This window comes from Rousettus aegyptiacus, unplaced genomic scaffold, assembly GCF_014176215.1.
Source record: "Rousettus aegyptiacus isolate mRouAeg1 unplaced genomic scaffold, mRouAeg1.p scaffold_m13_p_13, whole genome shotgun sequence".
NCBI lineage: Eukaryota > Metazoa > Chordata > Mammalia > Chiroptera > Pteropodidae > Rousettus > Rousettus aegyptiacus.
In genome coordinates, this window is record NW_023416288.1 from 45888324 (window position 1) to 45911618 (window position 23295).

Genomic DNA, 23295 nt, shown 5'->3' on the forward strand with positions numbered 1-23295 from the left:
ACTTTTTTAAAAAGAAGACAGTGATCTAAATTAATGTATTTTGTCCCAAATAGGCTAAATTAATGAAAAATTTCTGATTAAGGGATCCTTGTCAGTGATCATGCAAACTCCCTGTGGTGGGGTGTTCCCCGGCCACGCCAGGGACTGCTCCTCAGAGCCACCACCTCTAGGAGATACATCTTGGCTAAAACGTCCCTGGACAAGCAGAGCCTCTCCTACTCCCGGCCCAGTAACTTTGCAAGAAAGCACCTTTTTTGGCCACGGGGTGGCCTACGTGGACCTGGCCACATGCTCTCCTTGAGCCAATCACCCTCCATCTTCACAAGACCGTACCCTAGGCTCAGTGGACTGAAATCACTTGCCCGTCATGGGGCTGGTGGGTGCAGGCCAGGCTGGGACCCAGGTGTGGGGGGCAGAGCCTGTGCCTGGCGACTGTGCGCAGAAGGAAGTTCCCCCTAAACGTCTGGGGGCCTGAGCCTGGGCGTGAGCGGGGGCGTGGTGCTGGGTGGAGCCCCTCTGCCCAGCTGGGACTTCTGCCTGGGCGGGCAGGCAAGGTCACCAGGAGCTCGGCCGGCCTCAGCTGGCCAGTGTTCCGGCCGCAGCTGCTTCCTGGACGCAGACCCGTGACTTTCTGTCCTCCGCTTCCTTCCTCCCTCGGCTCTAACTGAGGCGCGTGGCGCCCGCCCCTCCCCTTCCCCTTCTCCTTGGAGAGGTGAGGGCCCGGCACCCTTGGCAGCTGGCTCTGTTGCCACGGTGGGCGTCGCCCCCCGCACAGGGGGCCTCGGGGGCGAAGGGGCCGTCCCTCCTCTCACTGTGTGTCCCTGCCCCACGCCAGTTCATGTTCTGAAACTAGTCGTGGACAGTCCCTGAGGTTTGGAAGACCCAGGCGCGGAATGGGTCCACCAGTGACAGAAAGCGAGCAAGCGCCTGGGGAGGTGGCCCAGGAGCCTGTGCATCTATCTGCACTTGCTGTCCGGGTCACGGAGGCGCCGGGGCAGCCGGAGGGCCGGGCGCCCGGTCCCGTTAGCCGCCTCGGCCGCAGCTGTGGCGTCTAGCTCGCTGTGCAGCCCCCGCTGAGCGGTGCCGCGGGCCAGGCCGGACCGTTAGCTGGGCGTCTGTGCCCCGCGCTCTTTCCTTCCAGCCGGGGGCAAAAGGGCCCCACTGACTGGTCCTGGTCCTCTTCTCTGCCTGTCACCCGTCGCCTGTCCCACGCCCTTGCTAGAGGTGATTCTGGACACAGATCAAAGATACGGTTCAGGCAGCAGGCCGGGCGGGCAGAGCCAGGCTCTGCTGGCTGCAAAGCCGCCCTTTGTCCCTGTGCCCGTCCACGCGATTCCCTCCTGCAGCCCGGGGACGTTGCCGCTCTTTGTAGGACGCACACCAGCGCGCCCTGTGGGGTGGGGTTTTGTGGGACTGGGGTTGTCCCTGCCGTTGTGGCTCCAGGGCCACTGCTTGCTGGCCTCCTGTGAAGTTCCACAGCCCCGGTTCCTGCTGGAGCGGGGGTCCCCATCCCCTGGGGCAGCCTGCATGACCCCAGCAGGAGGTCCCGGGCGGGCTAGGACAGCTGTGTTTGCATGTCGTGTCCTCCGGGAGCCCGAAGCCGGGGTCACGGAGCAGGAGCTGCCTGGTGCTTGTGTCCACGCGGCGGGCCGGAGGGCCGTCTGTTGTCTGGGCGGCCGAGCGGGTGGCAGAAGTGTCTCGGGTGGGCCTGGAGCCCGCATGCCAATGGCTGTGACTCCTTTTCTACAGAGTGAGTTGACTGTACTCCCTGAGGACTTGGGGGAAAGAGAGAAGTGCCAAGGACGCAGGGAAGATGCCCCGAGACACCTCCGCGGCCACGTTCCCGCGCGGGGGCGCGCCGCGCCGGGGCCGCCGTGCGTCTCCGCGTGCACGCGGACGTCGCGTGCGTCGTCGGTGTCGTGCTTCTCGGCAGCGCCGCCCCCCCCCCCCCCGGGGAAGCCCCGTGCGCGCTCCGCGTCCCTGGCAGCGCCCCAACGACCGCTTGTCCTCTGGGCACTGCTGCGTGGACACCGTGGGGTGGCATTAAGCACGTCCCCACGCTGGTGCAGTCATCGCCACGGCCACCCACCGAACTCGCCACCCTGCAGAGCGAAGCCCCACCCCCTCCCGGCCCCCGGCCCCGGCCCCCACCCTCCTGCCGCTGTCTTGGCCGCCTCGGCCCCTGTGTAGGTGGAGCCGTCCCATGTGTCCTGCTGGGACAGGCTTGTCTCCCGCAGCGTGACGCCCTCCGAGACCCCCGTGTTGCGGCAGGTGGCAGGACCGCCTTCCGTCCCAAGGCCACCACCGTTCGGGGCCCACGTGTGTCCCAGGCCCTGTGCCCATGCTTTGCGTTTAAAACAAGTGGACGCGGATGCTCTCAAGTCCCTGGATGTAAGCGCGGACTGAGTTGAGAAACAGCGTAGTCAGTGGCTCCCAGTGTCCCCGGGCAGGGATGGCACAAACCAGGCCTGCAGGAAGGGGGGGGGGGGCGCTTACCCTGCGTTTTGACAGGTTGTGTAAACTCTGCGATTAATGGGATGAGAAACCAGGAAGAATGTCTTCCATCGGAAAGAGAAAAAAAAAGGCCTCAGGGTTGCTCGGTTTTATTTTCAATTAAAAGGGTTTGACTTTGTTTCTGGAGACTGGTTTTAATTTGGATAAATGGTTCAGTCTGGGAGCCTGCGACGTGTGGGAGCAGTTGCTCAGGGTCCCTCTGCCCTGCTCCGGGGGACCGCGTGGACCCGGCCTGCTGTTTGGGTCCTGGCGACGTGGTGGCCAGGGCTGCGCCTGGGGAGGGAGGCGGCCCTTCTGATCTCGGTACAGGTGGCCCCAGAGGGAGGGCCGAGGCCTCCGGTGGACGCTGGTTAATTTTTACCCCGTGAGAATGTGTCTGGGTCGCCAGGCAGGAGCGCGGCAGGCAGGCCCGCCCCACCGGAACCGCGCGCCAGAGCTCCGGCCCCTCGTCCGCGTGGGCGTTTGCGGACGTGGTCCGGTGTGGGGGACCCGGCGGGCTGCCTCGCATTCGTCCCCGTCACAGGGCTCCCTGGGCCAGGCAGGCCGAAGGCCAGGTGGGCACAGGGCCTTTTCGACCGGGGTGTGGGCTGAAGGAGCTGAGGGCGGAAGTCGCGGGGTTCCCGGGATGGAGTCATTGGATTGGGGGGGCGGAGGGCGCATGCCCTGCGTGCCCGCACAGCATGGCAGGGCGGAGGGCGCCGGCGCTGTGGGGGAGGGGGTGGGGCGCAGGCCCAGTGGGGACGAGGCCGTAGCTTTCCGCGCTGTTTAGCTAGAGGGTCCGGTCCCTCCGCCACTCTGGAGGCCACATGCAGGTCGGGGTGCTCGCATGGCAGAGTCTGGACCCAGTGTCCCAGAGCGCAGCCTGCTAGGGAGGACGGGGTGCTGGGCTGGGGGTGGGGGAGCCGTGGGGCCAGGATGCGTTTTCACTGTATGCGGTGTGCGGGAAAACCCTGAGCACCCGACCAAGGCGGGGGGAGGGCTCGGCCGCAGGAGGGGGAGCAGGGGCGGAGCCTGCCCGATGTCGGGCGCCCATCCCAGCGGGCACCCATCCCAGCGCCGGGCTCTGCGGGGTTGTGGAGAGGTGGGTGGCTGGCGCCCCGCCCCCGTGGAGGGCAGCGTCCAGCCCGGTGGCCTGCGCGGTGTCTGGGCCAGGGCAGTGGGGCCGCGCTGGGGCCTCACCCCTTCCTGGCTGGCACGTTGGTAGCACCTGAGCCTTGTTTTCCAAAAGCTGGGGCGACACGTGCACCCCCATTTCCGGAGCAGCCCGGGCTCAGAGACCTTGGTCACTGCCACTTGCGAGGCGGGTTTTAACCAGGTCGCACGGGCAACTCCGGCGAGCTGAGGCCGTGACAGAGGCGGTTTGTCTGGCAGTTGACTCTTCACCCCCATTTAGATCAGAACAATCCAAAATACAGGACGCTTTTGAGAGAATGCACACGCACCGTGTTCTGTTTACTGCTGGTGACCGCGTCGCAGCCCGGAAGGTCTCAGTGAGCGACGCGCCGTGGGAACGGGCGGCCGGCGGCCTGGGGACGGCGCAGCCCCCGACGCCCTCCCTGCCGCCCCAGCCACTGCCCCGTGGCTCCTGACTCGCTCGGGCCGGTGGCGCCTTCCGTGCCCGTCTCCCTCGCTGGGATCTGAGCCTTCCCAGGGCAGCAGCTGCGGCTTCCCATGGGGTTCGTGATACGGGCTTTGGAACGGCTCGGAGGGAACTGCGAGCTCAGGCGCGGGTCTGGCCCCCGCCTCTGGGCAGGGGCGGACGGTCCCGTAGTCCGTGGAAACCATCTAGAGGCCGATTCTTTGCTGGAAGAGAGGGAGGTGCACACCGGCTTCTCGGGGTCCTGTGACCCTCTCGGGGGCCCTGCTGCAGCCTAGCCCTGCAGTATCCTCCACGGGCTCCCGCAGGGCTCTTCGCGCTTACCCTGCAGACCCGAGGGTCTGGCCTGCTGTTATTTCTTGGAAAAAAGTGACGTTCCGAGTTGGCGGCCACCGTCTGCTCCGGATGCGGGAGGGCCCCAGGGCCCCTGGCGAGTCGCGAGCACAAGGCCAACACTTTGCTCTTCCCGGGGCACAAAAGAGCGTCATTTTTGGACGGAGTGTGCTGTGGGGTTGCCTTGAAACCCACGCTGTGAAACTGAAGGAATTATTTCCTTCGTCTTGGGCTCAGGAGGTTCCAGTCCCGGTACAGGCCCACCAGCGGTCAGGACCTGCCGTCCGGCAGGCAGACGAGGGGTTTGTCCCTGGGAGGACGCCGCCTGCCCCCTCCCGCCTCCTGCCGCAGCCGCACAGACCCCATGCACGGCCTCTCCTTGGGGCCGGAGACCTTTAAAAGGCCGGCCAGGTTCCGGGCAGGGGCTTCGTTCTGCTGCGTGGCTCGCTGCTCAGATGCGGTGGAGCCAGGAGTAGGCTCTGTGCTCGGCCACAGTCCCTCGCCGTCCGCAGGTCCGTGTCCTCCCGGGCCGCAGTGTGGCCCTGCAGCGTCCGGCCTGGGCCCTGGGGCACAGGACCGGCACCTGCCTTCACTTCCATACCATGCTCGCCGTCCTGCCCCCCAGCCCAGTGCAGGACGGAGGAGGCGTCGGGTCAGAAGCCTCAGGCTTGCCACAGGGGTGGGGGGGGGCACCCAAGGGTGGTGGGCGGGCGTGCAGGGCCTGCGCCCGCTGCTTCCACGCGAGAGGTCCCGTGGGACAGCGGCTGCCGCGGGCCTGCCTCTGTCCCGCTCACCCCTCCTTTGTGTGGAAGGGGTCTGCGGAGAGGGGTCACCTCTCCGCCTCAGCAAACATGTCAGCTACGTGTGCACCCGGGCCGACCGAGCCTGGGCAGCGAGGTGACCGTCCCTCGCCCCGTTGCGGTGCCCGGTGTCCTGATGCCGCCCGCCTGACCGTGTGCTGACCGTCTGAGCAGGGCCCCATGCAGCGCTGGGCCTGCGCCGCGGCCCTCCTGAGGCCGTCGCCGTGAAAACGCTCAGGCTTCCCCGGAAGAGAAGGAACCTGACCGCAGAACCGCCAGCGGATGCGGCGTCTACCGCGGCGGCCACCGCGCCTGGCGCCTGCCCCGCCCGCCACCTCTCGTCCCTGGGGCGGTCTGGAGCCACCGCATCCTGTCACCCCGTGCGCTCGGGGTGCCTGGAAGTCGGGCTCCGCGGCCGCAGCGTCACACCCGCCGGTGACGGGCAGTCCGTGCCGTGGCCGCCCACTCGCCGTGCCGTGCTCAGAGGTCCCCGGCCTCAGACGCCCTTCGAGCCGCGACTGAGGGCCCTAACGAGGCCCGCGCTGCTCCGGCCTCTCCTAAGTCCCCCGGTGCCCGCGCTGCAGCTCCCTCCCCTGCCGGCGGCGCTGGGCAGGGCACGGGGTCATGCCCCTGACCTTGACGGAGGCCTGGGGCCAGGGCCGCAGGAAGGCCTCCTCCCGGGCTGGGCCTCCCAGCCGCCTCCTGCGTGTCCTCCAGCCCTGCCTCTGGCCTCCGTCCTGAGATCCTAGTGCTGCGTCCGTGGCCCTGAGGTCCCCGGCCCTGTCACTAGAATCGGCGGGTGCATCCCTGGTATCTGTGCAGTCACGCGAGGCCACATGTGACGTGGGCTCGGAGCGTGAGGGCGCCCTGTGGGGACGGACGCGGGCGCCTGCGCTTGGGCTCCCGCGGGCACCGCGGGCTCCGGGAGGCGTCTGGCCGGAGCCCATGCCCGGTCTGTGGTCCGGCTCTCTAGGGTAGTGCACGGCACCTCCCGCCCCCTGTTCTTAGACATAGGCTCCCACCCTGAGAGGGGGCTTCGCCTGATGCTGGAGCTGGGTTCTCCCGCTGCGTGTGCACGGGGCGCCCAGCGGTCCCTGAGGGGCAGAGGCCAGCAGCCCTGCGCGGCCACCTCCCTGTCCCAGCCCCGTTCCCCGGAGTTGGGGTGAATCGGTCCCCGAGGCCCCCCATTAAGGCAGAGGTGGGGATCAACCCGCCTGCTGGCATGTGAGGGATGGGCCTCGCCTGCATCCCCGAAGTCTGGGCTAGGAGACACTTCTGGGAGACGGGGGCCCCTAGACTCTTGGGGTGCCTCGCAGTGAGGGTTCAGGTCCTGCCGTGGAGTGTCAAGTCAGCCTGAGGGAGGGGTGCAGGTGGGGAGCCTCACTTTTTGCCGTCGGCGGAGCCGGTGAGCAGAGGATGCGTTCCTGGCAGGGAGTGAGGGCCCGGAGCCGTGCTTTGATCCGGCCCCGGGCTTGTTGTGGCTCGCCAGGCGGCCGGGCCGGGGCAGAAGCCAGCAGCCCGCATGGGCCCTGAAGCCGGCAGCGCCTCTGCAGGGCTCAGTGGAGGGTCCGGCCCGGCCCCACTTGCCGGGGCCTCAGTGATGGGGCCGGGACTGGTCCGGAGGCTCCGGGCCACAGGCAGGCATGGGGGTGTCCTGCGGGCCGGTTCACTGCCCTCCCCCCACCGACCTTCTGGAAATCGAGCATCCTGCCAGAGCTCAGACCTTCTCTGGAAAATTCCATGGTACGTGCCTTTGCACAGTGGACATGACCCCTCAGTGCATTCTTCACGGTGTTTTGGATTGAATAACTCCTTCTTGGAGGTTTTGCCCGGATTGCACGGCATCTCTGCCTCCTCCCACTGAAGGCTGTGGCGAGGATTAGAAGAGAGGCCTCCCGTGACCAGACGCCCCCAGCGTCCCAGTTATTAGCCGCAGAGGGGTCAGGCAGTACTTAGCTCAGAAAAACGGACGAGGATGAAAAATCCCAGTGACTCTCTGAGTTGTCACTGTATCTTTTGTAAGGACTTTGTTATTTCTCTATGTACACGTTGTGGCTGAAAATCTGTTTCTTACCATGTGTTGCCTTCAAAAAGACACGAAAAACGTGGACAGCGATGGGCATTTTGGTCGTTGCATTGCGAAGATTCGTTTCCTGCGCTCGACAGATGAAATGTAAAAGACTTGGGACGGGGCAGGGTGGAGGGTGGGGTGAAAGGGGCTGGTCTGTGGGTGACAGGCCGTGTCGTGAGCTGGGGCAGGAGGGAGCCCGAGCCTGGGAGGAGGGGACGGAGGCCGTTCGTGGAGTCCCCTCCGGTGCGGCGCGTGCACCCCGGTCCTCACTCTCCGTTGCAAAGGAGCACGTCATCCTGGCGCCTAACGCGGGGCTGGGGGACTTCCCTGAGCTCTCGGAGCTCCGGGGTCACCAACGGCGGGCGTTCTCTGTGGTCCCTGTCTCCCTCCCTGGGGGGTGTCTGCATGGGGGCAGTCACTCCCCTGCGGCAGGTCCGAGCCCCCACTGAGCCCGTGTGGGAGGGCCCCGGGGTCCGGTCCTGCTGGGGCTGCGGGGTCCCCGGTGTCTGCACTCATGCCTGCCGGGGGCACCTCACCGTCCCGCTCCGGGTTCCAGGCCATGGCTTTACTTCCCTCCTCTCGGGGTGTGCGACGTGGAGCTGCCCCCGACAGGGAGGCTGTTTTGTAGCCGGGCCTGGTTACTGGGTTAGGAGCAGAAATCCAGACACACCAACTACACGGTCATTGTGCCCTCGTGTGTCTCACGGGCCCCTGTGTGACCTCCGATGCAGGTCGCCCGGTTCAGTGGGACGCAGGGTGGGGTCGGGGGGCTCGGCAACCGGGACCTCCTCGGAGGAGCCTTCTTCTGTCTTATTAAACAAAGGGAATTTTCAAAATTCCGATTAAAATTTTTGAGCAGAAGCTCTCGCCCCCGACAGTCAGTGGGGTTCACTTTCTAAAAGGTGGAATCAGGGCTCAGGAGCGTCCAAACGCACACTTCACGCACAGAACTTCCTGCTTCATGTGTGTGCGTGTGCATGTACATGTGTGTCCACACACGTGTCAGTGCGTCTCGCTGTGCACCTGGTGTGCATGTGTGTGCACACATGTGCCGTGCTCGCTGCATGTGTACAGCGTGTTGGCTTCACTGTGCATGTACACACGACAAGTGTGTACACGTGTGTATGCACGGCAGTTTGTGCACGTGTGTGCCGTGTACACGTGTTCGTGCACGCGAGCGTGCGTGTGTACACGTGTCGCCAACCTCTGAGCTGGAGGCCGACAGAGCGGGGTCTCCCTGTCGCCCCAGGCAGGCCGTTTCTCACCCGCCGGGTGCTGAACTGAGGACCGCTTCCTGGCTCCCGAGATCCACCAAAGGCATCTTTAAGCAGGCCTTTTATTTGTCAAATCCCTGTTATTTTGTTTAAAGCTATCTTGCAGCCAAAATAGCCTCAGGGGGAAAATAAGAAAAAAGGAATGAATCGGGTGTGTCAGAAAAATGTGCTGGAATGCGGAGCCGCAGACACACGAGCTGCCGCTCCTTCCACCTGCGTCTAACTGTCCCTTCTGAGGTCGCCAAGGCACGAGGGGGCACCTGAGAGCCGGTCGTGGAGGGAAAGACGCCCTCAGGCCGGCCGCGTGGCAGGCGGCCTTCCTCACAAAGACGCGCTGTCGAACCTCTGCAGGGCCCCAGCGGGCCGTGTTTTCCTCCTGACAAGCCCGAGCAGAAGTCGTTCTTTGTTGTTACATTGTCTCTGCGCCGTGAGGATCAGTGGTTACATAATAACTCCGTTTATGGCTTTGCTGCATGCTCCTCCTTTCATACCTGTGGGATGCGTCCCCAGTGCCAGGTGCTGGGGGCGCCATGTCCCTCTGTCTATGTGACCTCCCCTGGTTGGGGGACTTTATTTCTCTCCCGCTGTTAGTGAAAATGGCAGGGCCCCCCCCATGCCCCCAAGGCACCCCCCCGTGCCCCCCACACAGCGCCTCTGTCTGGGACACCCCCTCCTTTGGACTGTGCAGTGGGCATGGCCAGGAGCAGGACGGTGCCCACGGCTCTCGATACGAGTGGTTAGGCCACTGTCCAGAGTGTCCCCCGGTTGCCGCCTGCCTCTCATGTCTCCCGCCGTCATTTTAGACACTGACCTGGCCAGTGGCTGCTCGCTGCCCCTGCGGCCCTGCCCGAGCCGAGCCCGTGATCCCTCACCGCCCGGGGTGGGCTCCCCTATGCTCTGCAGTCTCCCGTCTGCCGAGGTCGACACCCCAGCAAGATGGCAGCCCCATCGCCGAGCCCTGCCAGCCACCTCCTCGGGGGGCTGGGGTGCAGCCACCTCGCCCCAGCCCCTGCCTCCACCTGGCGACGGCACCAACCGTCATCCCTGCCAGGGACACTTCGTTGGCTGGACCAGCCTCTCTGTCCCTTCTGCGCCCCCCTCCCCCCAGCCCCTCGTCACAGTGCAGCCATTGAGACCACGCCATGGCACGCCTCCGCTCAGAGCCCCCCCTCCGCCTCTCCCCTCGCAGGCCAAGTCGTTACATCGGCCACCGGGCTGGCCCCGCTCCAGCCCAGAGCCCCACCGCCCCCATCTGGGCGTGACCCGCAACGGCTGGTGCCCGCTCTTGGCCTCGGTGTCCCCTCCTCGGCTCTGCGTGCAGAACACCAAACCGCCCACCCCCCGCCTGCCTCCCGCCCCCGGCTCTGGTGCAGTTTCCGTCCTTTCCCCCGGCGCCGCACGCACGGTTCGTGTGCGTGTTTCTGGCCTTCGTCCCCCCGCGGAACGCGGGCTCCGTCAGGGCAGGGACTTTGTCTTGCGGGCTGTGACCTTGGCTGGCGTCCCTGACTTCTGCCTGCCGATGTCTCACACCGCAGGTGCACAGCGTGGGCCGGGCCAGCTGATTGCGCAGCTGCTGGTCCCTGCGACCCTGTGCTCACAGCGGGGGAGACCCTAAGACCTGGGAGAGCAGCTCCCCGGCCCGACACTCACCTGCGCCCTCACATCCAGTGTGCCCTGCCCCTGCCCCCACTCGATTCCAGCAAAAGCCTGTCGGCCCATCTGCGATCCGGGTCCCTAGTCCCTGGTGCTCCCTGGGGCTGACGACCTTGGCAGTTCTGCCCAGGCGGCCTCCACCCTCTCACCAAACCGGTTCTTGCTCCCATGACCCCTGGCCCGGCTCAGGGCCTCCGGACGTCGCCTTTGGCCCCCGTCTCCCTGCAGCTGCTGGCCTTTGCATCGTGGCCGTCACCACAGGGTCCCGGCAGAAGCCCTCGCCCGTCCCTGCTCTGCCAGCCCCTGCCGCCCCGCCTCGGCCCCAGCACCCCTCTGTGCCTACGGTGCAACCCCCCGTGTTCTCCAGTCCGTCCCCGCCTCGAGCTGGCGTGCAGCCCGACCTCGCCGGTGGGACCGGCTTCCCCCTCGGGCTCCCAGTCCGCGTGCCCCTCCGCCAGTAAACCGTGGGCGTGACCGAGTCAGTCGGCTAATCAGAAATCAAAGGGCAGCAGGCTCCAGGCCCCATTTGCAAGGCCCAGCCCAGGTGTGGCTGCAGGTGTGGCCCCTGGCGTCTGTCCTGACTTACAGCCCCCTCTCTCCCACGACCTGTGTCCCCGTGGACGCAGAGGCGCAGCGGGGGCACCCCGTGCAGAGAGCAGGGGCGCCGGCCGCCCAGGCGGCTCGCTCCCCCGTGTGCCCTGCACGGACAGCGGCCGCTGCTGCCCCAGCCGCCACGCGGAAGCCCAGGGCCCAGGGGGGCTGGAACTGGAATCACTTAAAACGCAAAAAAAGGAGGAGCAGGAAAGTGCTCGGTACCGTCGCGCACACAGACCCTGAGCTCGCGAACGTCCACTTTCGCCCAAACGCAGGGCGCGTCCGGCCTGGGTCGAGCTTGCTGTGTCCGGCTGCAGGGAGGTCGGCAGCGGGGGCGGCAGACGGACGGCTCGCCGTGACCTCGTCCTGGCCGCCCCTGCCGCACCTCCATCTTTGCCCAGAGTCTGTTCTCTCCCAAACTGTTCAGATGGAAACACTCCCCTGAGCTTGTTTTATTCATTTTATTTAAACCGCGGTTTCGCGGCGTAACTGTGTCAGTCTCGGGGGTATGATGCTGGGTCGGTGGGGCGATCGCACATCCTGGATGCCCACAGCGGCTGGGTCAGTGGGGTGATCGCACGTCCCGGATGCCCACAGCGGGCCCACAGCCGTCGCCACCCATCGCCCTCCACCCGGCCACGCCTAGCTGAAATGGTTTCAAGTTCATCTGCTAGATTTAGTAGTGAGGTTTTATTTTGTTCCCATGCGTGGTGACATTGAATCAAATGACTTCATTAAAATGCTTTGGTGGCACTTTTGTGAATGATTGTTTCTAGATTATTAAAGACCAAGCCTAAAATTCTTCTAACTGAGGGTTTATCTGTAGGTTCATTGAGTTCTAGATTTGTCAATTGAGGGACAAAACGCTTGAACAAAAATTTAAAAATTTTTTGTCTTTAAAAAATTTCTTTATATAGCTTAGCTGTAAAAATGAGATGAGAAAGTGTTGGTTTTACGATTTGGTAATTCCGTGATGAAAAGAAACTTACAAGTGTTGTGACTGTGATAAAGTATGCGTGTGACAATCAAAAACACTTCCGAAAGTTATAAATTATAAAAGTTTTGTTAACTGGGGGGTTTTAAAATTACACACATCTCCCTCCCACCTGGGAACAGAAATGCAGCTACAGTGGCATAGGAAACAGTGAGTTTTGCTTTCTGAAGTCTTTGGGAATAAGTGGTCAAAACTTGTTAATACTGATGAAACCAGCCCGACTTCTTCAGAATCTGCGATTGTCTGGGGGAGATTTCGAAGAGGTCCTGGGGTCTGGGGTCCCTCGTGGACTGCGGGCTGAGGACGGCTGTTCCAGGTGGCCCACTGGGCCCTCGGGGCCGAGTCCCCGCCCAGAGACCCCGAGGGGGCCCCAGCCGGAGCAGGGGAGCCGCTCGGTCTGGATGAGAACTCGGGAGTGAGGACCAGGGTGAAGTCAGAGTTTCCGAGCCGAGGCTGGGCGACTCGGGGCGCTCTGCCTCCCGGACCCGAGCCCACCGGCCCAGCCCCCCGCCCGTGTGGCCGCTCCTGGCCAGGGCAGGGAGTGGGGAGCGGGCCTTGCCTGCAGGAGTTTCTAGCAGGGGGACAGGCCGGGCCTAGGCCCTGTGTCCGTGGGGTCGGCTCAGCGTGGCCATGGAGCTCGCCAAGCAGGTAGCACCCCTGAGCCTCTGCTCGTCCCAGGGAACGGGGGTGACAGCCCTGAGAACCGGGGCCGTGGGGGCGGGGGAGAACACCTGGCCCACCATGGTCTGTGGGAGGCGGCAGTGGGGGCTGGCTGCCTTTTCCGTTTGGTGCCCAGTGGGGCACCCCGTCCTCCCCGCCCTCACACTCAGCCCACTTACTGGCCTGGCCCCCAGGGCAGGAGAGGGAGCTGCAGGCCTGTTTCCGGCACCCCCCTTCCTCCTCGCCTCTGGGAGGGGGATGGCGGGGACAGAGGAAGGGGGGCAGGCCCCTAGTCTGCGAAGGGGCCACACTGTGGGGGCCACACCGTGGGCGCCGTAATGTAACCCCTTCTGCTCAGCTCTGGGTTCTCGAACGAAGCGGCGGCTGCTTCTGAGCGTGGAAGGAGGGAGGGCACACGGGGAAGCGACTGTGCAGGGAAGGCACTTCGTGTTCCGAAGGCCGTGGGGGGAGGCGAGGGGGGAGGGGCGGGAAGTGAGAACACACGCTTCTTTGCTTTGCTCAGCAAAAACCGCCCGGCTGAGGACCTGGGAAGTCACCACTTTGTTCCTTAAAAGGAGCCGTGAGATTTGGGGGGCCATGAGATGTGGGGGGCATGAGATGGGGGGCCATGAGATGTGGGGAGCATGAGATGTGGGCAGCCGTGAGATGGGGGGACGTGAGCTCAGGCTGGGGGTCACCCTGAACTCTGCAGCCAATGCCCAAGACATTTCGGTTAAATCGACTGGACAAAATGACCTCCCTTGGAGGCGAGGGGCTCCTGCCTTCAGCCCGGGTTTGCCGGGCACCTGCTGGGACTGTCGTGGGAAGCAGAGCTGTGGGGGGCTGGACGCTGCGCCCCTAGCCTGGCCCCCAGCCTGCACCCTGCGGGAGGTCCCCCCCACTCCCCGCTGCTTTCGGCGCCCTGAGGGGCAGGCACCAAGCACACAGCCCCTTGATCCCTAAAGCCCCCTGTGAAGAGGCCCCTGGTGCCCAGGGATGTCCGGGTCAGGTGATGTAGCTGTGCACCGCCCCCCGCAGGGACTGCTGGCGGCTCCTCCCCCCCCGTCTTGCAGGCCCCCCCACTTGTCCCCGGAGCCCCACGGCCTCGGTGTCCCTCGTGCCGAGTGTCTTGGCAGGAAGCACTAAGCTGTGGCCAGTGAGCTCAGCTGTGGGTGGGGAAGGTGCCGGCCGTGCCGGGAAGGAGGGTGAGGGCCGTCGTGCGAGCGAGGTCTGTGCCCGCACGGCCACCAGCGCCTTCAGGCTGGGCGCGGCGACAGCCCCATGTGGGAGCCGGTGGCCGCTGGCCGGGCAGGGGCGCCCGGCCCTGAGGGCGCCTTCTCGTTCTCCGGGGCACCGTGCTTCTGAAGGAGGGGAGGTGGCTGGCCCTCCTCGGGGCCACAGCCATGGACGGGTGCGGCTGGCCTGCGGCAGGTGTCATGGTGCCGGGGCTGGAGGTGCGGACAGGGGGCGTTTGCCCGGAGTGTTTGCCGCCCCCGCTGTGACAGGAGGCTGGGAGCCAGGGCAGGTCCAGCGCGGCGCCCGGGACCCTCGCTGGGGTCCGGCGACACCTGGTCGCCGTTCGGTTCCGCTCGGGCCCTGCGTGGGAACCAGCAGGAGAGTCGTGTTGTTGCTGCAGACACGTCCACCACGGCCACGGGCAGTCGCCTGAGCGAGGAGGTCTGGCCGGCCCGACGCGTGTGCCCTTCGCAGTAGCCGAGGGCGGGCGACAGGCCTGGGCGCAGCTTCTCCAGAGCGGCCGTGGCAGGCGGTAGGCAGCGGCCGCCCTCTGCAGGGTCCCAGGACACGCGGGAGCGAGACTTTTGCTGTTCCCCACCCCCTAGGACCCCCGGCAGCAGGGAGGCTGGCCCGGCGGCCCCGGGCGGTGGCTCCGGCTCCCGTCGGCTCCCGTGGGGCCTGGGGCCCGGCGCCGTTTCCGCCAGGAGGACTCGCGGGGCCCGGTGCTCAGCGGGGTGTGGCCCAGCGGGGTGTGGCCCAGCGGGGTGTGGCCCAGCACTGCCGCGTCACCGCACGCCACCAGCTCTGTCCCTGCGTCCACGTCAGCCGGCCTCGTCCGGGGCTTCTGTTCGCAGTGCAGCCTGGGTTCCCAGACCCAGGGGCCGAGCTCGTCCTCGTGGTCCGGCCCCCAGCGGCCCTGGAGCCCTCTCTCCACAGGAGGAGACTCGCTTGACCCAGAGGAAGGCATCAGGCCGGAGAGAAGCGTGGGGCGTGTGGCCTTCCGAGGGGTAGCCCGGGGCAGGCGGAGGCCCATGCTTGCCCTGGTTCCTGGGTTCTTCTGGGGTCCCCAGGCTGAGCCACCCCCAAACCCTCCTGCTTCAGCTTGCTTCTGAGGGGCTCAGGGATGGAAACCAGGCCTTGACAGCAGCGCGGAACGGGGCGGGGCCGATGCCTGTCCTTCCCCAACCCCCCCTCCCCCGCCCCCAGCATTTATTGCTGGCGCTCTGGTTCTCGGGTGGAAAACCCTGGACAAAGGTTAGGACGTGCAGACTGCAGGTGCGAGGCAGATGACCACACTCCAGGGCCCAGAGGCAGATGACCACACTCCAGGGCTGGGTCCGGAGGCCCAGGTCGGTGGGGTGGGGAGTAATTAGCCAGTCAGGAGGTGGGGCGAGGCCGGTCTGCAGCTGAGCCCTGAGGCCCCCCTCCCAAAGGCCACAGTTTTCAGCCGAAAAGGGGGAAGGAGAGGCCTGGGTGGTGGCCAGCCATCTCTGGGCCATGGAGAGAGCCAGCAGGAGAGCTGGGGTGTGAGGAAGAGCTGGGGTGTAAGCCGCAGGCGGATGGGGGAGGGGGAGGGGCCGGTGAAGCGGGGAGTCCCGGCAGGGCCCAGTTTCGCCGTTGGGGAAGTTCGCTCCCCAGAGCGGTCTGACCACATCCTCGTGGCTGGTTCTCACCCTGCTTGTGACAATCCCGTTGTCACCATCTGGGAGGTGTGTCACGTGTGCGTGATTTGTTACCAGTAATGAACTGTGGGAATTTTCTGAATGAATTTAGATAGGAAATTGAGGGCGTCCCCACGAGAACCACCATTTGATCTAACGGGGCGCCTGGGCTCCGCGCTGTAGTGTCCAGGGGCCCCCTCAGGGAACCTGGTCCTCGCGCCTAGGGGCTAGCTGTACCGTGGGAGTGGGGGGCTGCTTCTGCGGGGACCAGGGTTCCTCTGCCGGCTCCGGGGTGAGGCCGGCGGGCCCAGCGGACTTCCAGAGGACAGTCTGCCCCGTGTGCCCTGGGCAGCCGGATCGCGAGTGTCCAGCACCTCGTGTAGGGAAGCAGAGGGATGCGGCCCAGAGGTGCCCTCGGGGGTCCTGCAGCCTCGGGGCAGAGGCCTGACAGGCGTCCGCCGCCGCGGAAATCTTCGGAGTCGCCGCGGGAGCGTGCATGCTGCGTGCGGCGCGAATCCATGCGCGGGCAGGTGCGTGGCGCTCTCGCTGGAGGGCAGGTGAAGGGGGCGGGGCCGGGGCCCCGGGCCAGGATTCAGACCCTCGAGTAGCTGCGCGCCGAGTGTCCCCGGCGAGAGGTCGCGAGCGGCTTCGCCATCCCGCCGCAGACCCGAAGGCGGTGTTCCACGCCGGGCGTGTGCGCGCGCGCTGCCCAGCACTAGAGCTGAGGCTCTGGGAGCGGCCGGCTCGGTGCGACATCGGACACGGGTCTGAGCTGTGGGCGCATCACAGGTCAGCAAATCCGCACCCGCCGCGCCTCGCGCAGGTCGCTCAGGCCGCTGCGGGGCACGTGGCTCCCTGGCGCCATCTGCTCCTGAGCAGGGGCCTCCCCTGCACCCCACAGAAGGGAGGAGGTGGCCCCAGCGCCTCGGCCAAGGTCAAGGCAGCCTGTCTTCTCCCTCATGCCGCAGATGCCAGAGCTCCTGGGGGAATTAAACTCTGCTGCTCTCGGGGGCCCATGGAGCCTCGGTCCGGGGGCCTGGCCAGCAGCGGAGAAGAGCCGCCCGCTCCGGGTCATGCCCACCCCCTCCCCAGCTTCCCCTCCTGCCACACCCTGCTGCCTGCCCTCGCCTCCCAAACACCAGGCTTTAAACACCCCTCTAAAATCGCAGACCCTGAGAGGAAAATGGGACTGAACACTGGGTGTGATTTTTAGGGAGCTGGCTGGCACTGGGGACGGCAGGACGGGGAGGGTCTGGTCCCTCCCGCAGAGGGGGGCCCCTGAGCACTGGCTGTGAGCTGGCCCTTGCCTGCTTCTGATCTACCTTGAGCAAGGCTGCTTTTTGTTTTTTTCTTAGGTGGAGAGGTAAATGGGAAAGAAAGCCTTTCTTCCTGAAGGCCTTTCGCTCCACACCAGACCCACTGCGGGGGGGGGGGGGGCAGGGCACCAGAAGTACTGGCCGTCACCACCCACGCAGGGTGCCGTGACAGGGTCGGGGTTGAAAGTCCCCAAGCCAGAGAGTCTGCGCGTTTTGGCTTTAAGCCCCTGGGTCTGCGTCCTCGGAGAGGTCTGAAACCCCAGCCCCCGCTTCCTAGCTTAGGGCGGGAGACCCCGGGCAGGCGGCAGGCTCGCCCCCGGCCCCTGCCCGGGGCCTTTCTGCACCGCGCTCTCTGGGTTTGGCTCAGATGCCTTTGCTGCGGTCTGGGGCTGGGGCGGGGGGAGGGAGGGCTAATTCGTGTCAGATGGAGGGGCGCCGGGGGACCGTGCGCTCGCTCGCCTGGCTTTTGTTCCTTGCGTCTGACTTCTGACTGCGGAGTGGAAGTGGAGGTGGCGGCCGCGTCCTTTCGGGACTCCGGGCGTCCAACTTTTCCGGGGACTTCCAGACGCGGCGGCCCAGGAGGTAGCCCTGCCGGGCACCGCCGCCGCCCCCGCCTGGCCCCACCGGGCTCTCGGCGGGCGCCTGGAGCGGCCATGCGGCTGCGCGCCTTGACCCGCGGGCCGCCTGGAGGATGCGCGCGCCGGGCTCGGGCGCGTCGGCACCGGCGCCAAGTGAGTGGGCTTGGGGCGCTCAGAGCAGGGGACGCGGCGCGCGGGGAGCCAGGCCGCAAGGTCGCGGGGCGCTGGGGCGCGGGGTGCTCGGAGCGGGGGCAGCTGGGGCGCTCGGAGAGGAGCGCTTTCCGGCTGGTGCGCGCGCGGCCTGTGTGCCCTCACACCCTTGTCTGCACGCTCGTGCAAGTCTGTACGTGCACTCTTGTTTGCACGTGCACTTTTGCGCGCGCGCCCGTGGGCTCATATGTCCACGAGTGCGCGTGTGTCCTTGTGTGCGCTTGTGCACCCTTGTGTTTGCACGCAGGAGCGGACGAGAGAGGGACCAGGGGCCTTGCCTGGGGGGAGGCGGCGCCCTGGTGAGCGCGCAGGGAGTGGGCGACAGCTCCGGCTTAACTTTCCAGCGCAGCGGCCTCTTGCGCCGGGCTGCGCGGACTCGGTCCGGGAAGGGAAGCAGGACGTTGGCCTCCGCGCGCAGACGCGCTGCGCCGCCCGAGTTTCCAACAGAGGAAAAAGGTGCCTAGTTTAGCTCCAGGCAGACGCTGGCAGCCTGGGCCGGCTGCGGCAGCTCAGTTCCTCCCGCCACTGAGGTTCCCCGTCGGTGAGACCCACCCCGCCGTCCCACCAACGGCAGATGCGGGCGGCGCAGGCCACCGGGAGCAGCTCCCAGTCCGAGTGATAATCACGCCTTTGTTACATTCGTTTTCCTGGAAACTTTTGTAAGGTCGAGGAGTGAGAGTTGCCAGAACGTCAGCCACTCTCCGCCGCTCTGAGCCGTGCCGCTCTGATTTTCAGCTTACCAGCGAGACCCTGTCCCCGGGAAGCCGGAGGACGGCGTGCGGTGTGGGGAGGGCTCCCGCGCCCGTTGCTGCGGCTGCCAGTGGGCGGAAGCTGCAGGCGGGGCGGCCCCCAGGGGCTTGCGGCCCGCGCTGCCGGTGTGGGGAGCTTTGTGGCTGTTTGACTTCAGAGTGGAGCCGACTTGGAGCGTCTGCCCGCCTGGAACGCGGCCGAGGTTTTCCCAGGTACCAAAATGCACGCCGGGGGCCTCTCCCCTGGGAGGAAGACAGCCCGGATTGCGCTGACGCGGCTTTGTTGGGTGACTGTGGTGTCGGGGCAGCGTTTCAGCGGGGAGGACCTAGCCCAGAGGTCTGTGCAGGCTTGCATTTCCACAGACCACAGAGCAGAGCGGAGCAGAGGGTCCCCTTCGGCACTCTCAGGCAGCACCTCCTTGCCCAAATTCACAGATCTTTGTTTCTAAAAAAAAAAAAAACCTCCCGAGACCGGCTCCTGCAGCCCTCAGGGAGCCCTGTGGAATGGAGCCCGGCCGCTCTCTTCCCACCAGCTGCTCCAAACAATTAATTAAATGCCATTTAGATTCCTGAACTGAGCCTGCGAAGTGCTCCGTGCTGCCGCCTCCCCTCCCCCAGGCTCCCCGGCCCCACCTCTTTGGGAAAAATGAAAGCAGGATCTCAGGTGAGAACAAAGGCGGGCTGGGCTCCTCTCACCTCGGGGAGCGTTAGTGTGTTAGTGCCATGCCCTGGGCAGATGCCGTGGGCTCTCCAGATGAACCCTCGGGCGTCCGGCCACAGAAATGGGTTCAGCCCCAACGGCAGCTCTGCTGTTCCCTCCGGCGGCTCCCAGCTGCGGCCCAGCAGCTCAGAAAACCTCAGGACACAGTGCCTCTTTCTCCTGGGTTGGAATAAAGGTGTTTGTAAGGAATGAAAGGTCACAGTGTCCCCCCCTTGGCCCACGGACTATGGCCAATTCATTTGGCCAACAGATATTAATTGAAGGCCCATGGTTCGCTGTCCGCCGGCCCTGGGCAGGCCTCGGAGGACAGAGGGTGAGAGCCTGGTGTCCTGCGTCTGAGCGGTGGAGGCGCACAGGAGAGAAGGCAGATAAACAAATAACTGAACGCGAGGGGGGAGTGTGTGCCGAGGGGGGACGCGGCAGAAGGCCGCGTTTGTCAGAGGCTTGAATGCCGCCTCCTGTCCGCGCCTGAGGCGGGGGCGGGGCCCGGGTCCCAGCCGCAGCCTCATCAGGGCTGTGTGGTCTCAGCCTCGCAGCCCCGTGGGTGGAACGGAGGTGACCGTGGGCCTGCCAGCGTCGCGCCCCTCGAAGGCACGGGATGCAGGAGCTCTGCTCTCAGAAACGCCGGACGCACACGTGTGAAGACGCGCGTGACGGCGGTGCCCGCGCGTGCGCAGGACGGATTCCTGCGGTGCCGCCGGTGTGCAGTGGTGGCTCGCGGTGCGTCAGCCTCGTCAGCCTGACGGGACGCTGGGCAGCTGGGAAAGGGTTCGCCTTCCTCCCCGCCCCCAGAGAAGCTGTTTTAATTAGTCTGGGCTGGAGCTTAGGCATAGCTGCTTTAAAACTGCCCCAGCGACTCCCCCCGGCACCCACAGCTGGCACCGCTTTCTGCATCTGGTCATTTACAGTAGCTCTGTGAACAGGCGGGAGGCAGGGGGAGCCCTGTCTCCTGAGAGGCTGTGACATGCTCGGGGGCAGAAGGGGTGAGAAGGCTTCTGCTTGGTGCAGGGCTCTTTCTCTGTTTAACGGGTTTGACAAAGTCAGCAAAACTTCAGGAGGTAGTGAGCTCAGAGACCGCTGCAGGGCCCGGGGGGGGGGGGGGTGTTCGGTGCTCGGGGAGCAGGATGGGTGGGGCTGCAGAGAGCGTGAATGCGGGGGAGGGGGGCGGGGTCAAGGCATGCCGTAGAGTTGGGACGGCTCACTGAAGCGACTGTATATCTTAAGAAATTCTGAATTCACTTTCATTTCTTAAAGGTTTTTTCTGCTGGGTATAGAATTTTAGATTGACAGATTTTCTTCCAGTGATTTACGCCGCCCCACCGTCTGCCTGTTTGTTGTTGTCGTGGTTGGTTGTTTGCTTTTTAAGTTGAGAAATCCGCTATTTTGCTAATGGTTGGTCCCCTGTATATAACACCTTTCATTTTTCCCCGTGTGGGTGCTTATATATATATATATATATATATATATATTTTTTTTTTTTTTATTTTTTTTTTTTTTTTTTTGTTACTAGGTTTGAGCAATTTGATTATGTGCCTGGACGTAGCTTCCATCACAGTTCTTATATTTTGGATTTGTCGAGTTTCTCGGATCTATGGGTTTACAGCTTAACTCATGATTTAGAAACTTTCAGCTATTATTTCTTTAAATGCCAGCCCCCTCAGCCTTGCATACAGTCATTACACGCAGTAGCTACGGGCGAGGCTGCTCGAAGCTGTCCCTCTGATGCCGTTTGCTTGTCGATTAACTCTTCTACTTAGCTTGTCTCTTCTTTCTGGGCTTTACTTTGGGAAGTTCGTGCCGGATCCCTTCAAGTTCGCTAATCTGACTCCTGCCGGGTCTAATCTCATCATAGTTTTATCCAGTGTGTTTTCACCTCTGATTTTTGCATTTTCTTCTAGAGTTGTTTGATTTGGACCTGTTTATACCTTCAAGGTCCCTAGTTTTCGACCATATGGGATACAGTTGTAATACCTCTCAGTATCGCCTCCGCTCACTCCGGGAGTTCGGGGTCACGTTCAGTTGATTGGTTATTCTCATCACGGGCTGTGTTTTCTCATTGCTTCACATGCCTGATCGTTTTTGATTGGATCCCAGACATTCAGAATTCTGCTGGATCTTCTGTCATTCCTACAGATAGTCTCACCTTGTTCTGAAATGCAGTAGGTGGCTAAGAGAGAATTCGATCCTTTTGGGTACCACTTTCTAGATGTGGTAGGCGGGATGGGGGCAGAGCTGTCCAGAATTAACCGTCACCCGCCGACAGGCAAGAGCTTCCGTGTTTTTGGGCGGTGCTGCGTGAGCCTCGGGTGTTCTGGTCTCGCGTGGGAACGCTGCCTTCTCCAGGCCTCCCTGGGGGTTCTTACCCCAGCTATGAGTAGCTCCCTCATGCATGTGTGTGCACACACACACGTGCCCACACGCACACATGCATGTGCTCCTTAGCGCTCGGCTGAAGGCTGCAGAGGGACCTCTCGATCACAGAGGTCTTAGGAGTTCAGTGCCGTGCTGCATTCTGTGGCACTGTGTCGGGTGACTTTTTGCTGCCTTCTCTGCCGGAACCCTTAGCTCCCTCTCCTCGACCAGGTAGGTCTCTGCCCCCTCCCCTTCCTTCTCTGCATCCTAGAGACTTTCTCGATGCAGGAATCTGGGGCGATCGTAGGGCTCACCTCATTTTTTCTGCCTCGGAGGAACTAGGCAGATTCGTTTGCCTGCTCATGTACGTCCTATAAATAGACCTGCTCACAGTCTGGCTTCCTTCACTCAGAGTGTTAGCGCTTTCGAGGGTCACCCGTGGTGTGGCGTGTGTTAGTCTGCTCGCGTGTGTCCAGGAACGGTATCCCGTGTGTGCCTGCACCGTGCTTGGCTTATCCAGGCTCCTTTGTTGGACATGTGGGTGACTTCCTGTTCGGAGCACTTTAAATCAGGAGGGCCTCACCATTCTTGCACAAGTCTTTGGTGGATCTTTGCATTTCATTCTTTCTAGTGTCTGTAGGAGTGGAATTGAGGAGTTGTAGAGCTGCTGTAAATTTAAGACTATTTATAAGAAATCGTCGGACGGTTTTCCAAAGTAGTCATACCATTCATGTCACACTCTTGGGGACAGTTCCTGTTCTTGGTGAGTGACGGCCTTAGTGGGTCCTCGTGGATCTCCGTGACTGTCACTGTCAGCAGGTGGGCACAGCGATTGGGATTTGGTTTCCAAGGCAAACTGAATTTTACAAGATCGTCACACAGCCATGAGCCCGGAGTGTGCCCACGCGGATCGGGTGGGCGAGGGCTGGTCGTGTCCCCTGAGGACAGTGTGTGTGAGGGGTGGGGTGCCGCAGCAGGCTTCGGGAGCGCCCTCAGGTCCGAGCACGCGGGTCTGGTGCCCGGCGACCCGGGGAGGCGAGGGGCCGGGGAGGCTGTCGGTCAGCCCCCCCGCCCCATCAGCTCGCGCTGCTCCTTCGCCACTTCTTCCAGAAGAAAACGCGTCGGGGCCCTGGGAACGCGGGCGGCTTGCTTTGTCACGGGCGTGCTGGGTGCAGGCCTCCAGCCCGGGGCCCCAGCCTGACCGTGTGGCCCTCCTGGGCGCCCGGCCGGCGGTAACAGCCCAGGGCTCCGGCGTTGTGAACGCTGGCGGGGCGCCAGAGCCCCCCCCATCCCCCCGCCCCAGCGTCTCAGGCCGGCTCCTCGCTGTCTTGTTTCCCTGGTAAAGTTCCCGTTTTCGCTCCTCACAGACCCTGCTAGATTTATCTTCCCCTGACAGAGGGGAGGAAAAGCAAACGGGCTGTGAGCTGAGGAGCTGACAATTTCTCCCTTTGCTTTTTCAGCCAGAAGAGTTGACTGCAAGTCTGCACAGTTTCAAGAACAAGGTCTTCAAAAAAGCCAGAGTCTGCGGGGTTTGCAGACAGATTCTCGACGGGCAGGGGATCCCGTGCCGAGGTGAGTCCTCGTTTTCGCTCCGTTGCCGATGCCCGATGCGAGCAGAGCAAAGCAAGCAGCAAGCAAAGCACAAAACGAAAATCTCGCGGGGGTTTCCAAGGCAGGTCTTGGAAGTCCCCTCTGAGCCTGCCACGCCGGCAGGTGTGCGCTCCCGCGGGGGTGTCCTCCTGCAGGGCCGCGCTCCTGCGGTGCTCCCGCAGGGGTGTGCTCCAGTCTTCCCAGGAGGGCGGAGCCGCCGCGTGGGGGAGGGGAGAGCAGTCCGTCCAGTCTGTGACTCGGGTTATTCATCTTCACTTTCTGGTCTCTGGCCAGAGTTTTCAAACAGAACGTTTGTGTTCAGAGTCCCCGTGCGCTGTGCCGTCACCTCTGTAGCTGGCCACGGGCTTCGCTCCGGCTGCAAACGCGGCCGC

General features: G+C 64.1%; 1 protein-coding gene across 11 annotated transcripts in view; it reads left to right on the forward strand.

The window, feature by feature from the left end:
- The window catches only part of TNS3 (tensin 3), a 106582-nt gene that overhangs the window by 6779 nt on the left and 76508 nt on the right, over positions 1-23295 (forward strand). For 8 of the 11 annotated variants that reach the window (XM_036230532.1, XM_036230542.1, XM_036230531.1 and 5 more), the window contains one exon: positions 22774-22885. The gene's annotated coding sequence lies outside the window, so the exon portion shown is untranslated. The other 3 variants (XM_036230541.1, XM_036230534.1, XM_036230538.1) reach the window with 3 other exon arrangements.